Source organism: Triticum aestivum, chromosome 5B (assembly GCF_018294505.1).
Source record: "Triticum aestivum cultivar Chinese Spring chromosome 5B, IWGSC CS RefSeq v2.1, whole genome shotgun sequence".
NCBI lineage: Eukaryota > Viridiplantae > Streptophyta > Magnoliopsida > Poales > Poaceae > Triticum > Triticum aestivum.
Window position 1 is genome coordinate 380,693,796 of NC_057807.1, and position 19,788 is coordinate 380,713,583.

At 45.5% G+C, this 19,788-nt stretch overlaps 1 pseudogene; it reads left to right on the forward strand.

Annotated features, from left to right (window-relative positions):
* Positions 1-12,679, forward strand: part of LOC123114791 (elongation factor 1-alpha-like) — a 41,631-nt pseudogene extending 28,952 nt beyond the window's left edge.
* The last annotated feature ends 7,109 nt before the right edge of the window (positions 12,680-19,788 follow it).

Genomic DNA, 19,788 nt, shown 5'->3' on the forward strand with positions numbered 1-19,788 from the left:
TCCGGGATGACATGAAGCACAACCACCAGCTGTGCCTCTAGGTCTGGCACTGCTAGTTCTTCTTCTGTAGGTACCTTGACAGAAGGATTATGCAAAACGTCAAGAAAGGTGTTAGGCGGCACCGGCTTACACTGAGATCCCAACCGGCTTAACGCATTAGCCGCCTCATTCTTTCTTCGATCGATGTGCTCTACTTGATAACCTCTGAAGTGCCCAGCCACAACATCTACTTCACAATGGTAAGCCGCCATAAGGGGATCCTTGGAGTCCCACTTGCCTGACACCTGTTGAGCCACGAGATCTGAGTCGCCCAAGCACCTTACCCGGCTCAAATTCATCTCTTTGGCCATCCGGAGACCATGGAGCAAGGCCTCGTACTCAGCTGCATTGTTAGTACAGGGAAACATAAGCTGGAGCACATAACAAAATTTGTCACCTAGAGGGGAAGTTAAAACAACTCCAGCCCCTGAGCCTTCTAACTGCCTGGACCCATCAAAGTGAATAGTCCAATATGTGTTATCTGGCTTCTCCTCGGGTGCCTGCAACTCCGTCCAATCATTGATAAAGTCCACCAAGGCTTGAGATTTAATAGCAGTATGTGGCATATACTTCAAACCATAGGGCCCAAGCTCAATAGCCCACTTGGCGATTCGTCCTGTGGCCTCCCTGTTCTGAATGATGTCTCCCAAAGGGGCGGAACTTACCACCTTTATAGGATGACTTTGGAAGTACTACTTCAGCTTACGATTTTCCATGAACACTCCGTAAACAAGTTTATGCCAATGTGGATATCTTTGTTTAGACTCAATGAGCACCTTGCTGATGTAGTAAACCGGCCGTTGAACCGGATGCTCCTTGCCTGCCTCCTTACGCTCCACCACGATGGCGACACTGACGGCTCGTGAGTTAGTAGCCACATATAACAACAATGGCTCTTTATCAATGGGAGCCGCAAGGACCGGTGGCTCAGACAACTGTCTCTTTAAATCTTCAAAGGTCGTATTAGCAGCATCACTCCAGACAAAGGTGTCTGTTTTCTTCATCATCTGATACATCGGTAGGGCCTTCTCACCTAACCGGCTTATGAACCGGCTTAAAGCAGCAACATGACCCGCCAGTCGCTGAACATCATTGATGCACGCCGGTTTAGCCAGAGAGGTAATTGCCTTGATCTTCTCCGGATTAGCTTCAATGCCTCTGTTGGAGACCAAGAAACCCAAGAGCTTGCCTGCAAGTACACCAAATACACACTTTTCCGGGTTAAGTATCATTTTATAAACCTTAAGATTATCAAAGGTCTCTTTCAGGTCAGATATCAAGGTTTCCTTCTCTCTGGACTTCACTACGATATCATCCACATAAGCATGAACATTGCGCCCAATTTGATCGTGGAGACAGTTCTGTGCACATCGCTGATAAGTCACCTGAGCACTCTTGAGCCCAAATGGCACAGATACATAACAGAAGGCTCCAAACGGAGTGATGAAAGTTGTCTTCTCCTGGTCCTTAACGGCCATTTTGATCTGATGATAACCAGAGTAAGCATCCAAAAAGCTCAAACGCTCACAACCCGCCGTAGCATCAATGATTTGATTAATACGGGGGAGAGCAAAGGGATCATCCGGACAAGCCTTATTTAAGTCCGTGTAATCCACACACATCCGCCAGGTGCCGTTCTTCTTGAGCACGAGCACCGGGTTAGCCAACCACTCCGGGTGAAAAACTTCAACAATAAACCCAGCCACTAAGAGCCGGGCGACTTCCTCTCCAATAGCCTTCCGCCTCTCTTCGTTGAATCGTCAAAGAAGCTGCCTGACCGGCTTATACTTCGGATCAATATTGAGGGTGTGCTCAGCAAGTTCTCTCGGTACACCTGGCATGTCAGAAGGTTTCCATGCAAAGATGTCCCGGTTCTCACGGATGAACTCGATGAGCGTGCTTTCCTATTTAGGATCCAAATTGGCACTGATACTGAACTGCTTAGATGAATCACCTGGATTGAAATCCACAAGCTTGGTTTCAGCAACCGACTTAAACTTCATCGCCGGGTCATGCTCGGTGGTTGGCTTCTTTAGAGAGGTCATATCTGCCGGGTCAACGTTGTTTTGATAAAACTTCAGTTCTCTGCTGCACAAACAGACTCAGCATAAGCCGCGTCACCCTCCTCACATTCCAGGGCAACCTTTCGACTTCCATGCACGGTGATGGTGCCCTTGTGTCCCGACATCTTAAGCTGTAGGTAAACATAGCACGACCGTGCCATGAACTTGGCATAAGCCGGCCGTCCAAACAGAGCATGATATGGACTCCTGATTTTGACCACCTAAAAGGTTAATTTCTCAGCTCTGGAATCATAATCATCTCCAAAAGCCACCTCCAGTTCAATCTTACCAACTAGGTAAGCCGACTTACCAGGGACCACTCCATGAAAAACAGTGTTGGACGTCTTCAAATTCTTATCAGTTAACCCCATGCGTCGAAAGGTCTCATCATAGAGGATATTGATGCTGCTACCCCCGTCCATGAGTACCTTAGTGAATTTATATCCACCAACCTGAGGCGCTACCACCAAGGCTAATTGACCCGGATTATCAACCCGGATGGGGTGATCTTCCCTGCTCCACACAATGGGCTGTTCTGACCACCTCAAATAACGGGGAACCGCCGACTCAATAGAATTTACAGGCCTCTTATGAACCTTCTGGTCACATTTGCACAAGCTAGTGGTAAACACGTGATACTGCCCACTATTCAGCTGCTTCGGATGGCTTTGATAACCCGACTGTTGTTGTTGTTGTTCCCCTTGACCAGATTGCTGCTGATTATAACCGCCCTGATGTCCCTGAAAGCCGGAGCTTGAACCGCCACCCGGGCCATGAAAAGCGCCAGCTCCTGAGCCTCCGCCCGACCCATGATTGTCATCAAACATGTTGGAATTCTTAAAAGCCTTCATGATCGCACAATCTTTCCATAAGTGGGTGGCGGGTCGTTCCCGGGTGCCGTGCCTCGGGCACGGCTCATTGAGTAGCTGCTCAAGAGATGGGCCTGACTCGCCAGATCGAGGGGGTGGTTTACCCTTACGTCTCTTATTGTTACCCTGTGCATTGGTGTTGGCTACAAACTCCGGGTTACCCTCGGCCTTACGCTTGTTGCCTCCTTGATTCATCGGGTTATGCTGTTGTCCCTTTCCTTTGCCGTTCTTCTTTCCCTCCCCGGTCTTTTCCTCATCAGACGTGGGATCCTTGGTACTATCAGAGTCGGCGTATTTGACTAAAGCTGCCATCAGCGTACCCATATCGTTGCAATCACGCTTGAGGTGCCCCAGTTTCTGTCTCGGTGGCTCAAAGCGGCAATTCTTCTCCAACATGAGGACTGTAGAGCCGGCATCCATCTTGTCAGACGAATGTATTATTGCCTTGACCTGGTGTACCCAATGGGTCGTGGATTCACCCTCCTCCTGCTTACAATTTGTCAAATCCACAATCGACATAGATTGCTTGCAAGTGTCTTTGAAGTTCTGGATGAAATGGGCCTTTAGCTCTGCCCACGAATTAATGGAATTGGGTGGCAAGCCCTTTAACCGGGACCGGGCCGTTCCATCTAACATCATGGTGAAGTATTTAGCCATTGCTGCGTCGCTGACCTCCAACAGCTCCATGGCCATCTCATAACTTTCGATCCACGCTCCGGGCTGTAAATCGGCCGTGTAATTCGGCACCTTTCGAGGTCCCTTGAAGTCCTTGGGTAGGCATACATTACGCAGAGCCGGCACCAAACAAGGAACACCACCGGTTCTAGTAGCCACTCCCGTCTCAATGGAAGTCATCGGATACTCTGGGAAGTCTTGATGAGCCGTCTGTTGAGCCGCTAGCTGAGCCGCCCGCTCGTTCTCCTGACGTACCCGATCTTGTACCGAGTAATAGCCACCGAGCTAGTTCCGGCGCTGGGCATTGCTTGACAAAACTTCTGACTCCATGTGCCTGTTGTAACTCGGACTCCAGTTTTGGCGAGGCGGTGCTAACCAAGGCGGAGGAGTCGAATGAATCCTGTCCCGGCTATAAGAATAAGTCTCTTGCTGAGCCAGGGCCGTTTGGACAAGTTCCCTGATCCTCCGGGTCTCCACCGCTGTCGCATCATCACCATCCACTGGGAGAGCCGCCAAACATGCCGACGCTGCGATTAAGTTCTCCATGGGGTTGGAAAAGTGACCCGGCGGTATCGGCACATAACGGGGTGGTGCCATGTTCCCATGAAGAGGTGCCGTCTCCCGGGGCTGAGCCGATCCTCCTATTCTGGCTGTCATAAACTGATTTGCATCTGGCGGGTTACTTGGGCCGGCTCCGGGTGTAGCAAAAAGAATCCGAGGGTCATAAGTCGGAGGCAAACGGGATTGAGTTTTCTGGTGCCTCCTTCTCATCACCTCATTAGATGCGTTCAGGTTCATCGTAAGCTGGAAAGCCTCTGACTGGAGCTGCTGCGCCCGTGCATCCAAAGCCGCCCGTTCCATGGCTAACCTGGTGTCCTCAGCTGCTAAGGCCTCCTTGGCCCGAGCTATTTCCTCACGCACCTGTGCCACCTCGGCGTCATGCTCATCTTTATTTGCAGGAATAACCGTGGCGGTTAACAGGGCCGTAAGTTTATCCATGAGATCTATCAGCACTTGAGCCGGCGGGCGCATAGGGCCTCCTGCCCCGATCGCTCCTATTCCGGACGTTATTGCAGCAGCGGCCGTAGAATTTTGGCCGGGTTGAGTCCCAGCCATGAAGACTCCTACCCAGTTTGGCGACTCATAGGGGTCCGGAATACTGGAGCCATCGGAACAGCCCCCGAGCATGCTATCTTGCACTTGATACAGCGAATCTGTTGAACCGGCGGACGAATCACCGTCGGAGAGGACGGCCGTCTCACCACCATCTTCAGATCCTTCAGAAAGTTCTTCTTTGTGGATGCAGCCCACAAAGACAAGCTTCATGCCGGGTTGGACTCGGGCGGGTCTCGCACGCTGAGCCGTCTCGACGAGGTCGGTGCAGTTGTCCGGCTCAGGGCCCGGCTCACCAATCCGGCCGATGAAGACGTGGATTTCGCCGAAGGGGACCCGGTACCCGTACTCAATTGAGCCGGCGTCGGGGCCCCAACCTTCGTCGTCGATGTAGATCTTGCCGCGACGACTCTTGGTCATCCGGCCCACTGTGTATCCCTTGAGCCCTTCGAAGTTGCCCTTCAAGAACTCAAATCCACCATGCGCTGGCCCCATGGTGGGCGCCAACTGTCGTGGAATTGTCACGTCAGATGTCCTAGCAAAAGGACTTAATCGTGGAGCCATCGCAACTAGGAAGATTGAAGGGGTTATTAGGACAAGAGACACGAGAGGTTTATACTAGTTCGACCCTTTACAATGAAGGTAAGGCCTACGTCTAGTTGGGTTGGTATTGCTTGATGTTTCGATGACCAGGGAGCGAGATACGCTATGCCTGGTTCTCGATGAGTTGTTTCTCACCCTAAGCCGCCTGCGGGTCGTCCCCTTATATACACGGGTGGACGCCCTGCGGCCTACAGAGTCCCGACCGGCTCATAAACAGTGTCCGGCTCGATGACTAGTTAATTCTACCTTACGTTACAAGTCATATCTTCATGACGGTTTACCACTATGGGCTTTAAGCCACCTGCGGACCCTTTATTGAACCGCCATCTTCATGCTTGGTCTTGGGCTTCTTTCTGATGAGTCTTCTTTGCGTAACCCGGCCCTCCTGGGGGGCTTACACAAATAGTTATATCCCCAACAAGTAGAAAACTGGTGAATTTTTAAAAAAAAGGAAAAACCAATGGAAAACCAGATCTTTTTCCTCTCAAGTAGGTCATGCCCGTGTTTTTTTGTTCAAACCGAGTGCCAACCCACTGGCAAGCAGCATCGAGAAATAAGGATGACAGTCATCCTCCCGGCTCCTCAGCCGTTTGGATCCTTGGCCGTCGGATCGGGTGGCTTGATGAGATCTGGGCCGTTGGATCTTCCTCAGAAATCACCTCATCCGTCGGATTAGATTGAAACACTATTGAAATGAATAGTATTAGAAATGGGATGCCACCGCGTGTAATTCCCAGAGCCCACCGAGGGCATTTTCGTCACTTCACACGGTTGAAAAAGTCCCCAATAGCGATCCGGGTGAGACCGTGGAGAGCAAGCATCGGGTCGTTCCCCTCCCCCTCCCGCCTGCTCTCCTTTATTTCCGTCCCCTCCCACGAAACCCCAGCCGCCGCGCCCTGCAGCCGCTTGACGCCATCGCGCCATCCTCCTCCTTCCAGCTCCTGGCCGGCGCCCAACCACCGCGCCCTCTCACTCCTCCTGCCGCCAACCTCTCCCTAGGCGGCGGCCAGATCTGCCACGGCCAGGGCAAACCACCGCGCCCTCTCCATCCTCCTGCTGCCGGCCTCTTCCTAGGCGGCGGCCTGTTTTGCCACGACCACGGCCACGGCAGGGGCTTTTGGTTCCGCGCCGCCGTCGAGCTGGACACGACCATCGACCTTGGACCACACCACCACAGCCATGGATGCACCATATCGAGGTCTCCTCCCCCGCCCCCCTATTCTTCTTCTTCTCCTTCTCTATCTCTCTCAATCCCTGACGTGTTTCGATTTAGTAGGCTTGGTTCCCTCCGTGATCATGATGCATGTAGAACAGCAGCTGCTGCTAGCCTTGTTTGTTGCCACCAACAATTATGCTTAGTGCCTCTCTGGTTTTGATTTTTCTTCTAACCTTTAAGTTATTTGCTAGGCATATCATCAAATCTAATTTACCTACAGTCAAGTGCACCCCATCAATCGAATCAATAGAAGAATATATGGTATTAGAATCCTTCAGTGATTTTTCGTGTTGTTTTGATAGCACTAGGCATCAGACTTATGGAGTAGGAGGGTCAACAGATAAGGTAGAGATGAACTCTTGGCTTGAAAATTGAAGGATTTTTATCCTATGAGCATTATGTGAAGGCACTTCATGTGTATTTGCACAAAACTCTGTTCTCCTAACAGAAACCTCTTCTTTTTCTGCATAAGAGGAGATGCTAGACCCCTTTGCACTGGTTAAGGATGAAGTGTCGGAAATCTCGAACAAACTATGTTTGACGGTGGTATCTGAGGTTCATGCTCTAAACTGCACCCCTATCCTGAATTACACCGTGCGCATTGTGTGCTTTGTGGCTTTGTTAACCTTGTATCTCCGACATGGATCATGACTGCAGGTACCTGAATTGACATCAACAGCTGGACACTTCTTCAGAGCTGGAGCTAAAGGGAAAAGAACATGCCCTACTGTAAGTCCATACTTCAGGGTGGTACTGAATATCCTGTTATTACATCAAGGCACGTGTTGTTGTTTGCTTAGACACATAAGCATATACATGATGTATGTACCTGTCCTTATCGCATCAGTGTAAGTTATTGATAATCGGCGTGCCAGGTTCTACTACTGATGGCCTCGGCTATAAGAACAGACACTCCTGAGTCCTGACTCGGTTGTTGTTTCAAGGAGCGAGCTTCGTGCAAGACAGATGCACATTGCTGAGATAACTGAAATAATTCATGTACACATCATAATTATTTCTATTTACTTGAGGTCTCTAATATAACAGGATTATTTATTTCACTGACTTGTTGATATTGCCCTTTGGAAGTTTGAGACCACCAAGTACTCCTGCACTGTCATTGATGCTCCTGGACACCGTGATTTCATCAAGAACATGATCACTGGGACCTCCTAGGCTGATTGCGCGGTGCTTATCATTGAATCCACCACTGGTGGTTTTGAGGCTGGTATCTCCAATGATGTCCAGACCCGTGAGCATGCTCTCCTTGCTTTCACTCTTGGCGTCAGGCAGATGATCTGTTGCTGCAACAAGGTAATATTTCAATGGTAGTTATTGTTGCTTGCTTGTTAATTGATCCATTTAAGTCAGTGTTGGTGTTTATACTTATTGAATGATGAGCTTCTGCTTGTAGATAGAGTTCTCTATTTTTTTTGCGAATAGAGTTCTCTAATTTGCACTACTGCCCAAACAAATTAAACTATGTTACTTGAAATATCTTGTTGCAAATATATTTGGTTCCTGCATTTATACTATTTGATTTTGAAATGACATATGGTGCTGCCAGTATCGCTTCTTACATTTTTTTAAATGTGGAGGTTAATGATGTTGTCTCCTTGATAGATCTGTCTATTGCTCTCTATAGTTGGCTTTGATCTGACCAATTTTCTCTGTATTTGTCTGAATTTGCATGCCTATACTCTGCTCTAAGTACTGCTGTTTGTTTAATATCCAATATGCAATTGTTTTGAATGGTTTGAGGAGCGTATGCTCTAATGAATATTGTGTTTGTTTGGTGCAGATAGATGCTACTACCCCAAAGTACTCCAGGGCTCGCTACTTTGAAATTGTCAATGAAGTTAGCTACTACTTGAAGAAGGTGGGTTACAATCCTAAGAGGTCCACCATGCTTGCTTGGTACAAGGGCCCTACACTTCTTGAGGCCATTGACCAGATCACTGAGCCCAAAAGGCCTTCCGACCTGCCTTCCCTTTCAGGATGTCTACAAGATTCACGGCATTGGAACCGTGCCAGTGGGGCATGTTGAGACTGGAGTCATCAAGCCTGGGATGGTCGTCACCTTTGGCCCTACTGGCTTGACCACCAAGGTGAAGCCTGTGGAGATGCACCACGAGTCGACGCCCGAGGATCTACCAGGCAAAAACGTTGGCTTCATCATGAAGAACGTGGTCGTGATGGAGCTCAGGCATGGGCACGTTGCCTCCAACTCCAAGGATGACCCCGCCAAGGAGGCTACCGGCTTCACCGCCCAGGTCATCGTCCTGAACCACCCTGGCCAGATTGCGAATGGCTACGTGAAAGAACATGTGGTGCCCCCATGTTTGGTTTTGGCAATTGATGACAATCTCTATGGACTAATGGTTGCCTTGAGTTATATTTGAAGGGTTTGTCCATAGGCTTTTCTTGGAGTCCATTTGTTGGTTTCAAGGAGAGTTTGTGATGACCTCGGTGCTATTAAGGAATTATCCAAAGATCGGTCATGTGAGTGTTGAGCTTACTGCAAGCATGTCTTGAAGAAGAAGATTGTGTGACCATTCATGTCTACCTTCAAGACATCATCCAAGTGAAGAGAGTTGGAAAGATTCAACACACAAAGCGCACAAGATGTACCGAGGGATCAAGTGATCCCATGGTAAGGTAAGCATTGTCCATTACGCTTTGTGTGCTAACCCATGGTCTTCGTGAGAGTTCTTTGTGGGGTTAGGTTGCGGTGTGCAAGTTCAAGTGATGCATCACGAAGAGATCAAGTGCTTGAAGCTTGCCGTCCATTGTGGTGACAATGGACTTGTGAAGATGAGCGAAAGAGTGGCTCACCCACAGTGGAGTATGGGGGAGCAATCAACTAGTCTTCATCGAGCCAACGCAATCAAGAAAGGTGGTCCATCTTGAGGAGGAGTAGATCGTCATCATCTAGCTCAAGTGGACTTTATGCAAGGCAGAGGTTTTCCCTTGATAGGCTTTCTATTTTACTGGTCTCATGGTGGTAGTTGGGAGACCAGGTTTTAGGATCGATTGCCGTACTATCAAGGGGGGCTCTCGATGATTTGCTTGATCGTATTGTTCGTAGAGAGATCAAACCATTGCATCCTTGCATCATCTTTATTGGTTCTTGTTTGGTCTTCTCCTTGTGAGATTTGGAGCTTTTGGTCATTTTCATGACAAGCTCGAGTTCATCGAAAACGGAGTTCACATGCATCTTCTATGATGTTTTCGATGTTGGAGGTTATGCCGGTTCTTCTCTGTTTGAGGTTTCTCTCCTCTCTTGTTAGGCATACCTCCCCTGTCTCTGTTTTGATGCTACTCGTTGTCTTGTATCCAACAAACTTGAGTTTGCTCAATTCGGAGCTCATTTGCAGAAGTTATGGCAGTTCTGGTTTTATTGTTTCCCTCTGTTGTCTTCTCTGCAAAATGAAGGACTCCTAGTGTTGCTGATCTGGGGCATGCGACAGTACTGCTCTCCGGAGTGGTAGTACCGCAGGCCCTTGCAGTAGTATCGCAGTCCCCTGCGGTAGTACTGCAGGTGCTCATGGTAGTACCGCTCTGTGGGAGCGGTAGTACCGTGGCCTCAGGCCAGACGCAGCTGCTCGAGCGGTTGTAGGGGCGGATGTAATTTTCTACATCCGCGCCCTACGCGGTAGTACCGCGCCGCAGGCGCGGTAGTACCGTGGGCTCTGGCCAGGCTTAGCAGCATGAGCGGAAGTAGGGGCGGATGTAATTTTTTTTACATCCGCGCCCTACGCGGTAGTACCGCTCTTCTGTGCGGTAGTACCGTGCCGGAGTTTTGCACAGGTCCTCCCTCAGTGGAAGTAGGTACGGAAGTAATTTTTTACTTCCGTGCTTTCTCTGCGCTTAGTGTTGCCTGCCTTACAGTAGTACCGTAGGGGCGCGCGGTAGTACCGCTCCGGCGGATCTACCGCTCGTTGCCCTGTGCAACAGGTCTTCATCTGGCCAGTACTGCACATGTGGTAGTACCGCAACCTGCAGCGGTAGTACCGCAGCCAGCCGCGGTAGTACCGCAGCTCCGTGCGGTACTACCGCGTCGTGCGGGCTGAGTGAGGGGATAACGGTTGGATTTCTCCCCACCTATAAAAGGGGGTCTTCTTCCCCATTGAGACTAATCCTTCGAGCTCATGTTCTTCCCCCATTGTTGACCTTCCCCGAGCTTGCTATCTCTCAATCCCTCCATGGATTCTTGCTAGTTTTGGGGGGAAAAGAGAGAGGAGATCTAGATCCATGTTTCCACCAATCACTTTCTCCTCTAAGTGAAGGGAACCCCTTGGATCTAGATCTCGGAGTTCTTTGTGTTCTTCTTTCGTTCTTCCTCTCATTTTCCTCCCTAGCATTAGTTGCTTTGGTGGGATTTGGGAGAGAAGGATTTGGGCACTCCGTGTGCCCTTGCCATTGCATTTGGTGCATCGGTTTGAGTTCTCCACGCGATACGTGGAAATTACAAGTTGAGAAGCTTATTACTCTTGGGTGCTTGGTGCCCTTGAGCTTGTTCCTCTTGGGTGCTTGGGCGCCCTAGACGGTTGGTGGTGTTCGGAGCTCAATCATTGTGGTGTAAAGCTTCGGGCAAGCGTCGGGGTCCCCAATTAGGTTGTGGAGATCGCCCTGAGCAATTTGACGGGTACCGGTGACCGCCCCCAAGGGTTTCCAAAGTGTACGGGTTCGGTGACCGCCCCCAAGGATTGCCATTTGTACGGGTTCGGTGACCGCCCTCAAGGGTCCCTTAGTGGAATCACGACATCTTGCATTGTGCGAGGGCGTGAGGAGATTACGGTGGCCCTAGTGGCTTCTTGGGGAGCATTGTGCCTCCACACCGCTCCAAATGGAGATTAGCATCCGCAAGGGTGTGAACTTTGGGATACATCATCGTCTCCGCGTGCCTTGGTTATCTCTTACCCGAGCCCTTTACTTATGCACTTTACTTTGTGATAGCCATATTGTTCTTTGTCATATATCTTCCTATCACATAGTTGCTTATCTTGCTTAGCATAAGTTGTTGGTGCACATAGGTGAGCCTAGTTGTTGTAGGTTTTGTGCTTGACAAATTAACCGTTAGGTTTATTCTGCATTTGTTCAAGCCTCTACCATAATTATTTTAAAACGCCTATTCACCCCCCCTCTAGGCGACATCCACGATCTTTCACTATGCCCCAGTGTTGGACTGCCACACGTCCCACTGCCTATACCTCAACTGCTTTTGGTAACTTACTGAAACTGAACAACTACTCTTATTTCCTTTTTACATACCAAATGTTTTGTTATGTTGAAGTCTTACATGTTGGGCCACGGCACTGGGACGGGCACCACACGCGCTCTTGGTCTATGTAGATATTGGTTAATTTTATGTATCTTTGTTAATGGATGGACCCCCCTTGCCTGTTCCGTTCACCAGCTGAATCCCTTGCTCCTGCTGCTAGCTCCCATCCTTATTCCATTGGTTGATTTTATGTATGATAGTGTTGATAAGACAGTAAGTTGTATGCAGATCTACAAAAGTATATAGTACTTTTGATTGTGGTGTAGGTAATATGGCCTTTTTAGTGCATATATCTAGCTCCAATTGGTTAATTTGTCAAGGCTGCTACACGTGATTTTATCTTACATTGGCATCACTTATCTTATGTTGAATAGTAACATACTGCATATAGAGCTTGCTGCTCCCCCCTCTACCCATATATTTATTGATCGACAAAGCTAATCCCTTTGTTTATCATCAAAGTTAGTGCGTTTGTTGAATTGAAAAGAAATAGCTCAAATGGCTACATGTGCATGCATTAAAGCTTTCAGGGCATTATTTTGCAGCAATGCATTTTATTGTATGTAGGATAGGCATCCTTTAACTAAATTCATCTTTGTTTGATGTAGTTCTTTGTGATTTGAAAGCAACCGACGACTCTATCAATCAGTGCACGGAGAAATCTATTTCTAAGTATCCTAAGGTGTCGGTTCACCCTTTTCTATCATCTAAGTAAATGTGAATGTTTGTTTACCTTTCAAGTCTTGATTCACGTTGTGGTTCATGGTCTTTATTTCAGGTGATAAGAATTGTGATTGACTCAGTAGGAGGAGCATGAGCGATGGTGGAAGCAGGACCATGCGGTCTTGGACCAGGTCGTGACACCAGATGTGGAAGATTAAGGCCTTTGACAGGTGCTCTCTCTCTCTCTCTCTCTCTCTCTCTCCACCACTGCTGGATCCAAGTCACTCGACAAATTGTCGATGTGTGGCACTTCCTTGGATTGTTTTATTTCGTTCATTGTGAGATTTTCGGTGCATGATTGATAGGAGCTCTAAGTAATGCATTAGCTCGGCCACTTTGATTGATTTAATGAACACGTGAATGATATATGTAGATGATGCAAACCTATCTGAGCTAAGGGCCTGTCAGACAAAGCTACTGACAACTTCCTCATGGGCAATGATTATTGAAAGCCATGCAAGTGATTAAAAGAAGTTATCCATTCTAACCAGCCAAATTGAAAGGATTATAATAAAGACACTAAACCCCAAGACTAAAAAACAATATAAATGCTTGCTCTGTGCCACAGGTGCTCTACGTTCTTCATGAGCCCATTAATAAATCCCATGTATATCGCCCCTTGACGGCTATGTTTCCAGGAAATGCAAATTGCGGCAAACGAGCACACTCCTCCAGAGAGACAAGGTATATTCTAAAATTTGTGTATGGATTTTGGGTGGTGATTACTCAAGAAGGATAACACATTTATTTGTTGTCTAAACAATTTGATAGCAAACACACTAGGAGGGAATTTGCATACACTGCACCTAAAGATTTATTTGGAAACTGTCATCATGCCCAGGCAGAAGAAAGGATACATCAGTCGACTAAATCATTTTGCAATATATCTATGTCCCACGTGTAGTAGCTATCACCAATTCTATTTCTGATCCACAACTTTCAAATCTATATAAGTAGGGGTCTGACCGAGTCAAAGATATTGGTACATCGAGTTGGCTATCTAAGTTACTATCTTATCTAAGATGTAATTGATGCTTTCTTTTGCCCAATAGTATATATTTCGATGGATTAACTTTTGTGTTAGTCATGTTTCAATGGATTAACTATTTGTGTTTGTCATGTAAAACTATGTGTCCTATGACATGTGACTTGCTATGCACCTGTAATGTCACTGCCACTGGCTGCTTTTGCTACTCTTTAACAATGAACTTTATGTCATGTTGCTCTTGAACAGGCTAAAATACTTATGTTTTATCATGGGCATGTAAATGAAATTATTGTATTACTAAACATGATAAGCTTGCCCCATATGCTTAGCCTGGATTACTACTGGCTTCGCATTATCTGCTTGACCAAAACTTGACCAAAACGTTGACACCGCCCCCCTCGCGCCAAGGCGCGATCCCGATCTAGTTGTCTACTATCCAGCAGACCCTGGGATCAATTCTCAGCGATCACACTTTTTCTTCTGTATTTCTCTTTTTCCGTATGAACTAATGGGCCGGCCTATGATTGTAGATTCTCAGCGAGAGATCCTTCCAACTCCAACTCCTTAATGCGAGATATAGCTCCCACGGTAGTGACTATATCGAGGTTTTGTTACCTGGTACTGTAGGACGGACGATTTGATGGCCCGGTTTACTCTAGCATGGGACACTCACTCGTTATTGTCACGTGGTTTTGCGACTTGGTATTGTAGCATGCTTTAATAGCCTCGTTTAGTTTACCGTAGGCAGATGACAGGTTATTGTAGCGCACATTTCAAAATATTTGTGAAATGTCTTTCCTAAAAAAAGATACCATTTTTGGAATACAAACAATCATTTAAGGCAAAAAGTTAACCTATTTTCACATAAAATGACCAAATTTTAAAATTGGGAACATTTTAAATGTTTTGAAAAGTTTTGAATTGCGAACAATTATTAAATTGCAAACATTTTTTGAATAACATGAACCGTTTTACTTTCGAAAAAATATGACAATATTACTTTCAGAAAAATATGAACAGTTATTGTAAACTTTCTGAAATTGTGATATTGTTTGAAAAATTGTGAGATTCCAAATGAAATTATAAATATATTGAACAATTTTTGAAATTTGTGATTTTCTAAAAGAAACTTTATACCTTTTTAATGTAAGAAAAAGTAAAAGAAGGTAAAAACGAACACAAAAAATAAAACCGGATGTAGGAACCTTCTAGAATGTTCCCAAAAAATAAAAGCCACGAACAAAACCTTCAAAAGATCCCCAAAACACATATCGCTTATCTGCTAAAATAGGTGGCCCATATCTGGTCGCTTGCTTCGTCCCTGTGCGATGGGTGGACTGTGTAACGCATATTGCTTGTGCCCTATTAGGACTACGTGACGCATATGCATATGCAAGATTATGTCATGAATAATAATAGTCATAAATATTAAAACTGCAATTTAATCACTGTTCAACTGTAATTCATTTGCTACACCACATTTATCTGCTTTGTTAGATGCCTCTAGTAAACCTATGGCCCTGGGGATCTATTGTTTTTTTACTGAAAACATCATAAATATATTTTACTTTGTTGTAATCCCTACATGGGCCTTCAAGGCCCATTAGCTCTCCACTACATTGATGTTTTCCATAGCCCATTGACTCCAAATAAATTCTAGGAGCCTCTGAATCAATATTAGAGCCATCTATTATTTATATTAAGTCCCTAGAAACAATTTCCACATATATACCATTTTGTTATATTAACTGGTATTCTCAGAAACACTTCCGTAACCCCGAAACGCTTCCGGTTCATGTCGAAACCATTTCTTTCATTCCCGAAACTATTTTGATAATATTTTCTCATATTTCTCACTTCAATAGAACTCAAAAGATTGTAATTTCCTTAAGCGTGTGACCTTGCAGGTTCGATGAAATATAGACATGAACAAAACTTCCTTTCGTTCAATGATCAACAACGGAACCGTGGACATCCATGTTGACCCCTATATCCACATGAATGATATATGAGTGAACCTTTGGTTATCATATGCTATCCCCTTTGCTACATGATATGTTATAAAATCTGAGGTGAGATATTTCGGTATCCCTTGAGTCATTCTCATGATCATTATACAAGTCTCCACGTTACTAGTTTTATTCTTCTTTCTTGTTGGCATGTCCCGCCTTCCCTGTGACCTAGTTACCTGTGTCTAGATAGACGATGATGGATGCCATCACACTGGGAGGGCCCTAAAAATATCTCTCCATCTCGAATGAGCAAATCCCACTCTTGAGCTACCGAGCCCCTTGTTATATTTTCTGATAAACCTGTAAGTTGTCGTTATGATCACCGTGTTACATATGATGCTAGAGCAACCCCAAAGTATATATCCAGACCACCCACGGAGAGGCTATGAGTGCGTGCTACCAGCGATGCTTGCGTAGTGATCGCTTGCGTGATAAATAGCAGAGAGCTCCTCTTAGGTGACTTCTGTGGTGGAAATCAAGCAATCACGCACCTCACCCAGCGCGCTGCAGCTAACTGGGCATGCCTAGTGCAGAAGCTTGCATTCACCATTTTGTTTTTGTTCCTATTGTTCCATTTTTTTCCTTTCTAACAAAATTCAAAGAATGTTTAAGAATTGAAAAAGGTTTTAATTTTTGAAAATTGTTTAAATAAACTCAAAAACAGTTCATGAATTAAAAACGTTTTCATGAATTCATATAATGTTCGCAAAATTCCATTTTTATTATTTTTCTCAAACATTTTTTCTTAATTTGGATTTTTTTGCAAATACAAAAAAGTATAAATGAAAGCAAAAAATATTTGTGAGTTTTTTTAAAAAGTTCATGAATTTGAGAAAAATGTTTGCGACTTCAAAAAAGTTCATGATCCCAATTTCAAAAAATCTTTGTGTTTTCAAATAAAAGTTTCTCAAATTAAAGAAAAACTGTCCATGAACTTGAAAAATGTACTTCGTTAAAAAAATGTTTGAGAATACAAAATATGATTGTAGTATTGAAAAAGTATTTATGAGTTCTAAAAAATGTTAACGAAATTTAAAAAATCATCATGAACTAAAACAATGTTCCCAACTTCAAAACACCGGGAATTAAAAAATGTTCATGATTCGAGAAATTGTTTGAAAATTTGAAAAAAGGTCATGAGATTAAAAATATATTCACGAATTCAAAGAATATTTGCCAAGTTGAAAAAGTGTTCGTGAATTCAAGAAAGTTTGTGAATTTAAGAAAATGTTACCGATGGGAATAATGTTCGATGAATCAAAAAACGTTCACAAATTCAAAAAAAATGCGAAATTGAAAAAATATTCATAATTTTGAAAAACAAAAAGGAAATGACAAAACTGGGAAAGAATACACAAAAGACAAGAAGATCGGTCTGGGAAGGTTTTAGAACCTTTCGAAACCCGGAAAGGGGGTCTTATGAGTTGGGACGGCCCAATCATAACTAGGCGTACTAATATGGGTATGCCTATCCATCGACCTATGTGCCAAATAGGATCTACCCCTAAAAAAAGTGACAAATAATAGGATCTATTATCAGAGGGTCTCTTTGATTCAAAGGATCTTCATAGGATTTTTGAAGGATTAGAATCCTTAGGAATTTTCCTATGTTGGTCGTTTGATTCGTAGGATTGAATGTTGTACTCCCTCCGTCCGAAAATACTTGTCATCAAAATAAAAAAAAGGACGTATCTAGAACTAAAATACGTCTAGATACATCTCCTTTTATTCATTTTGATGACAAATATTTCCGTACGGAGGTAGTAGGATTTTTTCCTAAGGATTTATTTGTACTATATTCCACAGGAATCCACTCCAACGTCTTGGAAGAAATTCTTTGATTTTTTCATGACATAATCAAACAAACTCAAATCCTATAGGGGTCCACACCATTTTAATCCTACGTTTTTCCTATTCTTGTGTTTTTGCAATCCTACGAATCAAAGAGATCCTCAGATAGGTCTCCTTGTCTCAATTTTTTTTTAAAAATATCGGAGAGGTCTCTTGCGGCTGGCTAGAAGTAGAAAAAGGGCAAAGGCCTCTGGCGTTTCTGTAGTTTGCCAAGCGGAGCGGCTTCATCAGTAGGGGCGAAAAAAACTAGTTAGAGTTTCTCCTCGAAAAGGAGAAGTGAAATGAGTTGGAGCTTTGAATTACCAACCATGTTCATCATTTCTGTTTCTGTTTCTCTTTTTTATATGTGCAGACTGTGGAGCGTTTCATCGTTCTCGCCTCACGCACGCAATGCCGCTTCAGGTTATGCCAAACCATTCCGTGCTACATATCCATGCTAGAGCGACGTCATTGTACTATCTTAATAAGTCATGTAGTCCGTCGCTGAATTTTCATTTTTCAAATTATCTCTCGGACTCTCGGCAACCATCACCCTCTGCTCCTCGTTAAGAAAGAGAAGGTAGCACCAGCATCTCTCACTGACCAGATGGATCAGGATCAACTGATCAATTTGGCCAAGCAATGGACTTAATCTGTTTTCTGACTTCCATATTTCACACGCCTAATTGGTATCTATCTCCTACCAGAAACCTATACTCCAGTCCAAAAATCTCCCAAACAGAACACGAACAAGCAACGACATGCAAGAATCAGCCCACCTTCAGAACACATGAACGCTCCTGTTTAACGTAGGACTATTGGTAGTACCGCAGGCTGAACTCACCATGCATGGTGATTAGGGCTGTCGTCGTTTCTTAATGCACTCAGACTACGCACGTAAATATCTCCGGGAGTCAGAACTAACCATCATGCAGTACGTATACGCTTGCATCACGAGCATGCGGCGAAGCTGATAAAGATTCAGAGACCATCTACATCTATCGCCGGCTGGTCTTCAGTCTTCGATCGAAGCGTAGACAAGCAAGCTCACCCCCGAAGATATTTTCCCGCTCGTCCTCCTACTCTGTACAGTACAGTACGAGCACAGAGATGTCTGTCTATCCGTCTGGTACGGGCGACTGGTCTGAAAAGAGGAGATGCAAGAGCACTGTAGTACGTACTGTACAGACGACGACCTGAGCTGAAAGCCTGAGCCAATGCAAAGCTAGTCAGCGGATCTGGTAGGAAATATCTATCCGCCGCAATGAACGAAGTCTGAATTAGCAGTTGGACACTGTGTATAAGATTGTTTGAAGAAACAGAGAATCGGAAGCCGGCCTAGTCCAGTTCAGAACAGGGGACGGCGGGCGGCAAGAATACTGTCCCTTCAGTTATCCATGTCTTTAGAAAATGGCCTTCTTCCTTTCGAAAAGAAAAGAATATGGCCTTCTTTTTTAGATTCCTTTAGAAAATACGACTAGTTAGTTTTGATATATAGATTGTAATGTGTCTGATTGATTCTACGGGCTTAATGTGTCATCGAGAAACTGTTTTTGTCAACTCCTCTCTCAGGGAAGGGAAAATGCTTTTAGTCAGCTTATCAGCGTACAATGATGCATACATGATACATGATGATGCATTCAGTTGCGGACAAAAAAAATACTACGTATATGGATTTGATTCTTTTTTCTAGGTTCGCTTGATTTGATTCAACTATATCTAACCGTCATATCTCTTGTTCATTTCAGCAGAATATAATGGTATTCCTTACTTTAAAAAAACTAGAATAATGGTATTCCATATACCAAAATGAAATGGGACTAAAGTCTAGATGCAACAGAGATATACTTTCTCCAAAGTCCAGGTCCAGGTGCAACGCACTGTTCCATCCACCTGGCTTAGCAGCAGCTGGATCACATGATTCACACAAAATCCGAAAGTTCTGGGTGCCGCACCTCGACGTCCCCGACGCCGACTCCCTCCTTCGTGTCCGACAAGGACGGGACACCACAAGAACACCGGATCATCAGCACGTACACCCTGCCGGAGGACGGCGGCGTCGCACGGCCGACGCGGAAAAAGTACGGGCCGAGGGACGAGGCCACCCAAAAAAGACGCCGGCTCAACGTGAGACACGTTCTTCGGACGCCAACAGGATACCCCGACCGACGCGTTCACGTCCACGCGCATGTCCGTCGGCCGCTCGCGGTGGTGGCGCGGCAGCTTTTCCCCCGGACCGCCGCAAAATTCCAGTCATCCGACACCCGGCGCGCTCGCCGGCCACGAAATCCGATAGGCCTTCGCCACGTCCGACTGGATTCCTGGGCCACCAACCACCGAGATGGATTCGATCGAGTTGACTTTGGGGTTGTC